Source organism: Emydura macquarii, unplaced genomic scaffold, assembly GCF_026122565.2.
Source record: "Emydura macquarii macquarii isolate MOO-44397 ecotype Brisbane River unplaced genomic scaffold, CSIRO-AGI_Emac_v2 contig_2193, whole genome shotgun sequence".
NCBI lineage: Eukaryota > Metazoa > Chordata > Testudines > Chelidae > Emydura > Emydura macquarii.
Window position 1 is genome coordinate 100,148 of NW_027132330.1, and position 11,544 is coordinate 111,691.

Sequence of the window (11,544 nt, forward strand, 5' to 3'; positions counted from 1 at the left end):
CACCTCACACTGTCCACCGATGCCCCAACACACTGCACACCCCACCCACACTCTACCCAACCCCCCCACACTGTCCAGACACCCCAACACGCTGCACACACGCCACCCCCACCCCACACACTGCACACCCTCATCCTAACCCACACGCTGCACACCCCCACACCCAACCCGCACCCCACACACTGCACACCCCCACACCCAACCCGCACCTCACACTGTCCTCTGATGCCCCAACACACTGCACACCCCACACGGCACAGCCCCACCACAACACACAGCATCGCGCTCCGCCACCTCTCCAGTGAAACGGGGCAGGAGCCCCGCAGCGTCACACACCCGGCCCCGATCCCGGCCCCGGCCCAGCCCAGCCCCAGCCCCGATCCCAGCCCGGCCGGGGAGCGGCGGCCAAGCACCGCGGCGACACCGAGACCCCGCGAGTGTTTAACGCGCAGCGCGAGCACCGCCCGCGGCGCCCCCCGGCCCCGCAACCCGGCCCGGCGCGGGGTTACCTGGCGCCCCTCTCCCGGCCGGGCGCACTCGGAGCTGCAGGCAGGGCCGAAGGGCTGCTCCTCGGGGTCGGGCCGGGGCCGGGGCCGGGGCCTGAGCTGGCCGCTGGGTGGAGCCGGGGCAGTGTCGGCCCCTCTCCCCGCCCCCGTTTAGCCTCGCAGGGCCGGTTACCGCCACCGCCCGCCTCGCGCCCTGCGGCCTGAGCAGCGCGGCCCGCCCGGCCCGGCCCGGCCCGCTCCGCGTCAAACCCCATCGGACCCCGGACCAGCACCGGGCCTGTAGGGGGCCCAGCCCCACCGCGGCAGGCGCCGGGTTTGTGGGGGGCCCGGGCCCAGCCCCAGGCTCGCCGCATATGGAATCCCCTCTGATGGGGCCTGGGGGCTCTGCCCTCCTGCTCCCTCTGGGGTTTGCCTGTCCCTCAGCACTGTAAGGTGACAGGGGCCAAGCGCCCCATCCCGCCCGGGCCCCCTGGCCCCACAAACAAGGGCCCCTCCCAGCTCCCTGCCGGATGAGGAGGGAGGGCTCGGGTGCCCCACCATTGGCAGGCGGGGTCCCTGGGAGGGGTTGCTACTGAACTGAAGAGAGCTGACCCCTGAGAAGCCACAGGGCTCCCGCTGCCCTCACCTCATCCCTGCCTTGCCAAGTTCATCATCAAAAGCAAGCTCCCCGCAGAGCAAGACAAACCAACTCAAAGCAGCACCACAACTTGCCATAACAACAGATGCAAAACCTGCAGACGTATGTATCTTCATTGCTAGGATGACCAATCCACCCCACACCATGCCTTTCAAGATCCATGGGTCCTATCACAACATGTGGTGATCCTCATCCAGTCCACTAAATGCCACAACAACAGCTACATAGGTGAAATGAGACAATGGATGACAGTGGATGGAACAATTGCCCTGTTCTGTTCATTCTCTCTGAAGCATCTGGCCACATCTGCCAGAAGACTGGATACTAGGCTAGATAGACCATTGGTTTTACCCAGTCTGGCTGTTCTCATGGATCAATCACTGCGCTCTCAAATGAATTCACACAGAAAAAAGATAAATGACAAAGACACTGTATCACCCATGGACAAACACTTTTCATAAAATGATCACTCCTTATCTGTCCTCTCAGTCCTTGTTCCCAAAGGAAACCCACATAACTTCTGAAATTGTGCCTGGGAGCTTAAATTCAGAACTTTTCTAGACACTAAAAATCACAGACTCAATAATGACACCAGATCTCATAGAATCATAGAAATGTAGGACTGGAAGGGACTTCAATAGGTCATCTAGTCCAGTCCCCGGCACTCAAGGCAGGACTAAGTAAGAACTAGACTATTTGTGGCTCACTACCACAATCTGTAACCCACTAACACTCCTTGGTCCTATGACTGCAGAGATGTTAACTGCCCACTTCATTTTGAATGGCCTCATGCAACATAGAAATCATAGAAATATATGACTGGAAGGGACCTCGGTTGGTCGTGAAAGAGTTAAAAGCCTAAAAGAAATAAAATAGTTGTAGGTATAGAGAAGTAGTATTTTTGTTATATACATATATTAATCTAAAAGTTATGTAATCAGCTTTAAGCTTGAAAAATGCTTGAGAAAGAAAAGAAAAGGGGGGGGCTAATAGATGAAGAAGTTGAAGGCCAAGCAGACATCAAGTGCCTGGATACAGATAAAGGGCAAACCACAAGCTACCCCCTTCCTGCTTTTGCTAAGGTTATGTGCCAACTTAGCTAATTAACGGGCCCAGTAGTTGGGAGTTGCCTTCCTTGAAAGAAAACCCCTAATTAAACAATCCCGTTAGAAGAAGGTCAAAAAGGAACCCAGAAGACACATGCGTAATAAGGTATTAGAATATTATCGCACACCCTGCATAAAAAATTGGTTCATTAGCATGAACATGTGAAGATGTTTATATAAAAAAACCCATGTATGTAGTAGGCGGTCGGGAAAGGTGTAAACCTTTTAGTACCCAGCCAATGGGGAACGAAGGGAGGGATTCTTTCGGCTGGGATAGGAAATATATACTGCTGAATAATAAAGGAGGGGCGCGCTCCTTTCAGATATTTTTTTCTGGAGTTGTGCCCAGCTTTGCAAACCTGTTAAAGAAATAAAAAGTACTTTTCTTGTTTTACTCTTTACCCGTATCCGATGTTCTTTTATTAAAACCTTTTTAGTCAAAGGTATTTCTTACAGTCGTCTAGTTCAATCCCAGGCACCAAGGCAGGACTCAGTATTATCTGACCTAGACCATCCTTGACAGTTGTTTGTCTAACCTGCTCTTCAAAACCTCCAGTGATGGAGATTCCACAACCTCCCTAGGCAATTTGTTTCAGTGCTTAACTACCCTTTCAGTTAGGCAGTTTTTCCTGAAGTCCAACCTAAATTGCCCTTGCTGCAGTTTAAGCCCATTGCTTCTTGTCCTATCCTCAGTGAATAAGGAGAATAATTTATCACCCTCCTCTTTCTCACAACCTGTTTTGTACTTGAAAACTTATGCCCCTGTCATGCTGGCTGGATTGGGGGCAGGGCATTTAGTATATTGTTTGATGTCAGTATGTCAAAGTCATAATAATTCATGTAAGATATGCCATGTCTGGTGCTGTTAGAAAAGTTATAATATGCCAAGTAAGATGATAATACTTTTGTTCATGTGTTATATGTAAACTCCACAATTCTTCTAGAAACCTGATGTACATGGACTTTCAAATCATTTGTATGTATCTGATTGCTTTAATCCTTTAACATTTCTCTTATGGTTTGTTTCTTTTATATATATATATATATAATACACCTTTAGTTTTAGTTACTAAAGGATTGGCTGGCAGCGTGGGATTTTGGGTAAGATCCAAACTTATATTGATCTGGTGCTGTGGCTGACCCTTTGGGGTCAGAGGGAACCTTTTTAGTAAAGAACAGAGAGTTTAAATAGCTGGTCTCTTTACTGGACCTGATGGCTGATTGGGAGCCGGAGACTGGAATGCAGTAAAGGGGGCTGTGTGTATTTGTATACTGGCTTCTTGATAACAGGTGTTGGGAATCAAAAGCACAGTTTGTGGCTGGTTGGGAAGTCTGGCTTCAGTGCCACCCACCAGTGCTGGGAGAATCTGCTCTCCTTTTACAGCCTGCCCTGACCTTAGCATTCTCAGGTGGCTGCCCTAGGCACGGAGGGGTCACATCCCCCTCAGTCTTCTCAGCTCCAGACTAAAGAAACCCAGTTTTTTCAGTCTTTCCTCGTAGGTCACTTTTCTAGACATTTAATCATTTTTATTGCTCTTCTCTGTCATCTATCACTTTATCTTCTAGGACGGTGCTTACATATTGGTTGTTTGATTATTTGCTCCATTATTTTTCCAGAGGGGTAGCCGTGTTAGTCTGTATACAGCAAAAACAACGAGAGTCCTCTAGCACTTTAAAGACTAACACATTTAATTTCTGCAGGCATAAGCTTTCGTGGGCTGCAACTCACTTCGTCAGATGCATGACCAAGTGGTTGCATCCCACGAAAGCTAATGCCTGCAGAAATTTGTTAGTCTTTGAAGAGCTATAGGACTCCTGTTGTTTTTATTATTTTTCCAGATACCGAAGTTTAGCTGATTGGTCTATAATTCCCTTGGTTGTCCGTATTCCCCTTCTTATAGATTGGCACTATATTTTCCCCTCTACAGTCCTCTGGGATCTCTCCTGTCCTCTGTGAGTTCTCTAAGATAATCACTAAGGACTCAGTTATCTCTTCAGCCAGTTCCTTAAGTATTCTAGGATGTATTTCATCATGCCCTGCCAAGTTGAAGACATTAGTTAAGACCAGGTCTGCACTACAGACCTATATTGACATAAGTAGGTCGCTCAAGGGTGTGAAAAATCTACACTTCTCCCATCGACATAGCTACTGTTTCTCTGGAAGGTGGATTAACTGTGCCCATTGGCGAAGGTGCATCTTCACTTCACTACAGCGGTGCAGCTGTGCTGATGCAGTATTTTCAGTCTAGACCTGCCCTAAGTAATTCTTCATTTGTTCTTTCCCCATTTTAGCCTCATGTCCTACCCCATTTACACTGATGTTCACTATGTTAGTCATACGATCACTGCTAACCTTTTTGGTGAAAAGTGAAATAAAAAAGGCATTTAACATTTTGACCATTGCCAACATGATAAATGTTATTTACATTTAACATTTTCTGTTGTTATCTTTCCCTCCTGATTGAGTAATGGGCCGACTCTGTCCTTTGTCTTCCTCATAGAACCATAGGGTTAGAAGAGACCACAAGGATCATCTAGTCTAACCCCCTGCCAAGATGCAGGATTTTTTGTGTCTAACCCATCCAAGACAGATGGCTATCCAGCCTCCTTTTGAAAACCTCCAGTGAAGGAACTTCCACAACCTCCCTAGGCAGTCTGTTCCATTGTCCTGCTGTTCTTACACTTAGGAAGCTTTTCCTGAGATTTTATCTAAATCTGCCATGCTGTAGTTTGAACCCTTTGCCTCTTGTCCTGTCCTCTGTGGCAAGAGAGAACAACTTTTCTCCATCTTTTTTTATGGCAGCCTTTCAAGTATTTGAAGACTGCTATCGTGTCCCCCTTAATCTCCTCTTTTCCAAACGAAACATATCCAGGTCCTTCAGCCTTTGATCATATGGCTTGCATTCCATCCCTTTGATCATCTTTGTTGCTTGCCTATGGATCCTTTCCAGTTTCTCTACATCCTTTCTATGCACTGGTGACCAATATTGGACACAGTACTCCAGCTGAGGCCTAATCAGCACCAAGTAGAGAGGTACTATCACCTCCCAAGACTTTCACGCTATACCTCTGGTAATGCAACCTAAAATTGCATTTGTTTCTTCTGCAGCAGCATCACACTGCTGACTCATATTGAGGTTGTGAAACACCCCAACTCCCAGACCTTTCTCAGCAGTGCTGCGGCCAAGCAAGTTTCCCCCATTCTATATTTGTGCATTTAGTTTTTCTTCCCTAAGTGTAGCACTTACATCTGCCTTGGTTGAATTTCATTTTGTCATCTATAGCCCAGTTCTCCAATTTATCAAGATTCCCCTGAATTTTAGCTCTATCCTCCAGGGTGTTGGCAACCTCCCCCTCAGCTTTGTGTCATCTGCAAATTTGACCAGTATGCTCTCTCTTCCTACACCCGGTCATTGATCTTCTTCTTTGTATGACTGATGTAAATGTAGAGGAACAACTTTAAGTTTACATTCCGATGGTGAAGCCAGATAATTGCAGCTGGAGCAGCAGAGTGTAGTGCTGTGAGGCCTCATTTGTATTTGTGAATAGGGCATTGAATTATTATATGTTCCATGGTCTGTTCGAGGTGACCACAGTCGCGCATTGGAGAGTCTTTCATTTTCTGCTTGTGCAGCAAATATCCGCATCTGCTATAGTTTGTGTGGATGTGGTTTAGGGTTGCTCATAAGCTTCATGGGAGAATGAAGCCAGAAGTCTTCTGTGTCGGGTCTTTTACGGGGTGTTTATTAGTAACTTCTCGCAAACTCCATTTGGCTTTCCAAGCTTCATCAGGGTTGAAGTTACATTGTTGAAGGTTAAATGAGTGGTCCAAAAGGACTTATGCAATATGGTGAGGGATGTTGTTAAGATCCTGGTGGATGGGAAGACATTTATTTTCCCCCATCCACTGGATTTCCTGAAAGTTTATGGCATAATGGCAAATGGATGGGGGAGCAATGTGCGACAGCACCGGCAGCCAAGGTGTTGGAATTGACTTGAGGGTTCTAGTGATGCACTGCATTGCACTGTTCAATTGGACATCAACAAGTATGAAGAAGTATGCGTTGGATGAATGGACTATAACATGGATAGAGAACTGGCTAGAACATAGGGCTCAACGAGTAGTGATCAATGGCTCCATGTCTAGCTGGCAGCCGGTCACAAGCAGAGTGCCCCGGGGGTCGGTGCTGGGGCCGGTTTTGTTCAACATCTTCATTAATGATCTGGAGGATGGGGTAGATTGCACCCTCAGCAAGTTTGCGGATGACACTAAGCTAGGGGGAGTGGTAGATACCCTGGAAGGTAGGGATAAGATTCAGAAGGACCTAAACAAACTGGAGGATTGGGCCAAAAGAAATCTGATGAGGTTCAACAAGGACAAGTGCAGAGTCCTGCACTTTGGACGGAAGAATCCCATGCACAGCTACAGACTGGGGACCGACGAGCTAGGCAGCAGTTCTGCAGAAAAGGAGCTGGGAGTTACAATGGATAAGAAGCTGGATATGAGTCAGCAGTGTGCCCTGGTTGCCAAGAAGGCTAATAGCATATTGGGCTGCATTAGTAGGAGCATTGCCAGCAGATCGTGGGAAGTGATTATTCCCCTCTATCTGGCATTGGTGAGGCCGCATTTGCAGTATTGTGTCCAGTTTTGGGCCCCCCACTACAAAAAGGATGTGGACAAGTTGGGGAGAGTCCAGCGGAGGGCAACAAAAATGATGAGGGGGCTGGAGCACAAGACTTATGAGGAGAGGCTGAGGGAACTAGGCTTGTTTAGTCTGCAAAAGAGAAGATTGAGGGGGATTTGATAGCGGCCTTTAACTACCTGAAAGGGGGTTCCAGGGAGGATGGAGCTAGGCTGTTCTCAGTGGTGGCAGATGACAGAACAAGGAGCAACGGTCTCGAGTTGCAGTGGGGGAGGTCTAGGTTGGACATTAGGAAAAAGTTTTTCACTAGGAGGGTGGTGAAGCACTGGAATGGGTTACCTAGGGAGGTGGTGGAATCTCCATCTTTAGAGGTTTTTAAGCTGTGGCTTGACAAAACCCTCGTGGGGATTATTTAGCTGAGGTTAGTCCTGCTCTGAGCAGGGGGTTGGACTAGATACCTCCTGAGGTCCCTTCCAACTCTATGATTCTGTGATTCTATAAGTCGACTATGGCTACTTCTGGGCCATGCAGGTGCGCAGTACTCCGCTACAGAGTACACAACGGCCATCGCTGATGTCCGTAACACTGGTATTGATGCCCCTCAGCTTGTGCTTGCCAGTTGCCAGGAGCTCTACAGAACCTCTTGTGGCCTGAGGCCTGGTGACAGTGACCTGGGCACGCCTGCAGAGGGGTCCTGTGATGCTCCGGAGGTCAGAGACCTCATGTTTGGGTCTTTTCTTTATCTGGTGGCAAGAGGGGACTGGTCAGAAGTGATCCAGGGAGGCAGTGGCATAGCACCCTAAGGTGCAGGGAGTAGCTACCTACACAGGGCCCTGCATCAGAGCCTGCTGCAGAGGATGGGCCTGGGCTCCCCTGCCAGACCCTAAAGAGGGACAACTACACAGGCCTATCCCAGGCCCAGGGATCTAGTTAGAGAAGACCTGGAAGATAAAAGGGTCTGGGCCATAAGAGCTCAATCAAGGGGGGAGCTCTGAGACCCCCTGCTTAATCCCAAAGGCTCCACCTTCTACCCCAGCGACCCAGAGGGAGACGACTAGCCCCAGGTACTCTAGGGAGAGCGTGGGAGGAAGGATCCCAGGGAAGCCGACTATGGTGTGGCTGCGCTTGCACTCGCTGTGAGTCAGCGTGTTTCAGCCGGAGCCCCACTGACCCAGTGACGGGACACCCCATCCCTGACAGGGCCCTGGCCTGGGACGCAGTGGAGACGGGTGGGCCTTCGTCCTCCTCCCCCCTTCCCTCACCCTGACTTGGGGTGAATGCCGCTGAGCTCCAGAACCTGTCCCTTACTGCCTGCCCTGCCCTGCCTAAGGGCCAGGCCATAGACTGCTGCTCACCCCATGAGGGGCTCGAGCCGGTGTGTGTTTGCCTGCCTGCCCCACCGCCGGGCCGGGCCAGAGACTGCTGACTCGCCTGGTCTAGGGCGCCAGGCTGTGTTTGCTGGCCTGCCCTCCAGGAAGGCTAGGCTATAGACTGCTTCCTCGCCCTACTGAGGGCTGTTTCCCGCTGCCGGCCCGGCCCTGGCTGACTGCTGGCACACCCCGTGAGGCAAGAGATTATTTCCCCAAAGGAGCGGCCTGATCCAAGGCTCGCCCTACTGAGGGCCAGAGGCGGCCCCTTAATTCGGACTCCCCGAAGGGTGTAGGCGCTGGGAGGTGTGGCTCCCTCTGAGATTGACGCAGAGGGAGAGCCACTGGCACCGCCCCGTATAGGGGATCCTCTACAGTTAGTATATCAGTGATTTCAACTTAGCATTACATAGACTCCTTCATTTTTGGTTTTTATTTTATTTAATTTTTCCCAGGTATTTATCGGTGTTTATTAGTACAACAGCTGAAAATCGGTGCAAAAAGCTCTTAATAATTTTCTGGGTAAATACCAGGGTTTATTTTGGTGGACAGAAGGACAAGGGGGAAAAGGTGTTCTGTAGCTGAATGCTTTGATGAATGGAATTCAGAGTGTTTTCCTGCAGAAAACAGAACTCAAAACACAATGCCACTTCTGAGTTAAAGACAACGATATCTCTCTAATCCTGAAATAAAAGTTTTCATTTGAATACATAGTTTACTGTTGTAGACTTAGAACTATTAGCCGATGAATATTTACATTTAATAATTGGGCCCAATATTTTACAATATTTATAAACACTCACTCTCCTATGTGAAGTCCTTCAGTGTAATTTCCAAATGTCCTGTGTAACGTAGGCTTGCAGCAATCTTTTTAAGGAGTCTTTTCCAAGGCTTGTTCTACAGTCTTGGATGAAGCTAAATTTTGAAAATACTCTCTCCACATCAGCTGAGCCACGTGAGACACTGAGGATGTAAGAGGCAGCATGGCTCAAAGCTGGAAAGCCGGTGCGGTGGATTGTCGAGAATTCCAGAAGAGTGATGGAGAGGTTGTCCAGGAAAGGCATTGCCAAATAGGTGCAGAATTCACTTTCCAGTTTTGCACTTTCTTCTTTAGAAGACACAAAGGGGGAGATTAGATGAGCACACTCTTTACATTTATCAGCTGAGGCCACACTTCTGCGATGAAGGTCATACATGTAGCCTGATTTTATGGTTATTAATTTATTGAATAGGGTAATAGGTTTGCCAATTAATCTGATTAAAGAATTATGAGGTTCGTATCCTTAATCAGGCTTCAGGTGAATTTTATGGGGACCCCGGGTGCAACACAGGAAAAATTCCAGTGATAACCAATATTTGTATAATTTACAAATTTATTAAGATAACATAAAATAATAAACAAATGACTGATATAGAGAAAATAAAATGAATAATCAAATGGATAATGGATTAATACAATCTCAAAATTTAAAGACTTATTTGATATATATATCTATAATATGCTTTAAACAAATATAGAATCATAGAATATTAGAGTTGGAAGGGACCTCAGGAGGCCATCTAGTCCAACCCCCTGCTCAAAGCAGGACTAACCTCAGCTATGTCATCCCAGCCAGGGCTTTGTCAAGCCTCAGCTTAAAAACCTCTAAAGATGGAGATTCCACCACCTCTCTAGGTAACCCATTCCAGTGCTTCACCACCCTCCTAGTGAAAAACTTTTTCCTAATGTCCAACCTAGACCTCCCGCCCTGCAACTTGAGACCGTTGCTCCTTGTTCTGTCATCTGCCACCACCGAGAACAGCCTAGCCCCATCCTCCCTGGAATCCTCTTTCAGGTAGTTAAAGGCCGCTATCAAATCCCCCTCACTCTTCTCTTTTGCAGACTAAACAAGCCCAGTTCCCTCAGCCTCTCCTCATAAGTCCTGTGCTCCAGCCCCCTCATCATTTTGGTTGCCCTCCGCTGCACTCTCTCCAACTTGTCCACATCCTTTTTGTAGTGGGGGGCCCAAAACTGGACACAATATTCTAAATGCGGCCTCACCAATGCCGAATAGAGGGGAATAATCACTTCCTGTGACCTGCTGGCAATGCCCCTCCTAATGCAGCCCAATATGCTATTAGCCTTCTTGACAACCAGGGCACACTGCTGACTCATATCCAGCTTTTTATCCACTGTTATCCCCAGGTCCTTTTCTGCAGAACTGCTGCCTAGCTCATCAGTCCCCAGTCTATAGCTGTGCATGGGATTCTTCCTTCCTAAGTGGAGGACTTTGCACTTTTCTTTGTTGAACCTCATTAGATTTCTTTTGGCCCAATCCTCCAGTTTGTTTAGGTCACTCTGTATCCTATCCCTACCTTCCAGGGTATCTACCACTCCCCCCAGCTTAGTGTCATTTGCAAACTTGCTGAGGGTGCAATTTACCCCATTCTCCAGATCATTAATGAAGATGTTGAACAAAACTGGCCCCAGGACCGACACCCTTCCTGGACTTGGTTGAAAGAAATGTCTAATTTCTCAAGTTGGAGTTGAGTGGAATAAGCACTGCTTCAAAGCTAAGAGCTATAAGCTAAGACTAACATTACAACATGACAACTTTAAGAATATAAAATGAAAGAATGAATCTTAACCCTAAATAAAACTTCAAGCAGGGGTAGCTGACAGTCGACTGCCCCGATGAGCTGGATTTGATCTTTCTTATACCCCCAAGAATATGGATCCTCATTCCCGGCCCATACTTGGCCTTTCCACCTCCAAACTTTTGGGGTACATATAATCTATTGGCTACTAGGTTTGTACGTATTATTGACATATCCACATCCTTTTCCAGGGGGTCTTTTATCTCACTTTTGTTATTTCTAGCTTATTGTGGGTTCTGTGGTGTTCTTGTAAAGTTTCTTGGGCGTAACCGGGGACAGCCCCTTCCCCTTTTAATGTCCCTTGACTTGTCTAGGGTAAAAGTTATAACCATATATGTGTTATCCTGTTATACATTGATACTTATCTAAGCCAAAGGTTGAATATATATATATACTAACAGTAGCTGTCATCCAGGATGTGGTCTGGAAGGCACTTTGCATTACAGCTGAATAAAATACATAATTTTATTATTTAATCACACAATCATATCAAAATATATATGAAAAATATCTCTAATAATAATGCAAGCAAGCAGGCTAGTTCTATAGGCTACATACAACACAATGACGATTCACCATGAAAGCTTCAGGAGACATATTGTGAGTGATAGTAGCTTCCCACTTCTTTGACAGCTCTTGGTAGAAACT

General features: G+C 47.5%; 1 protein-coding gene across 1 annotated transcript in view; it reads right to left on the reverse strand.

Moving 5' to 3' along the window:
* LOXL3 (lysyl oxidase like 3) overlaps positions 1-625 on the reverse strand; it is a 44,211-nt gene extending 43,586 nt beyond the window's left edge. Inside the window, exon 1 of the mRNA XM_067558849.1 lies at positions 510-625. The gene's annotated coding sequence lies outside the window, so the exon portion shown is untranslated. The remainder of the gene's footprint in view (positions 1-509) is intronic.
* Between the last annotated feature and the right edge of the window lie 10,919 nt (positions 626-11,544).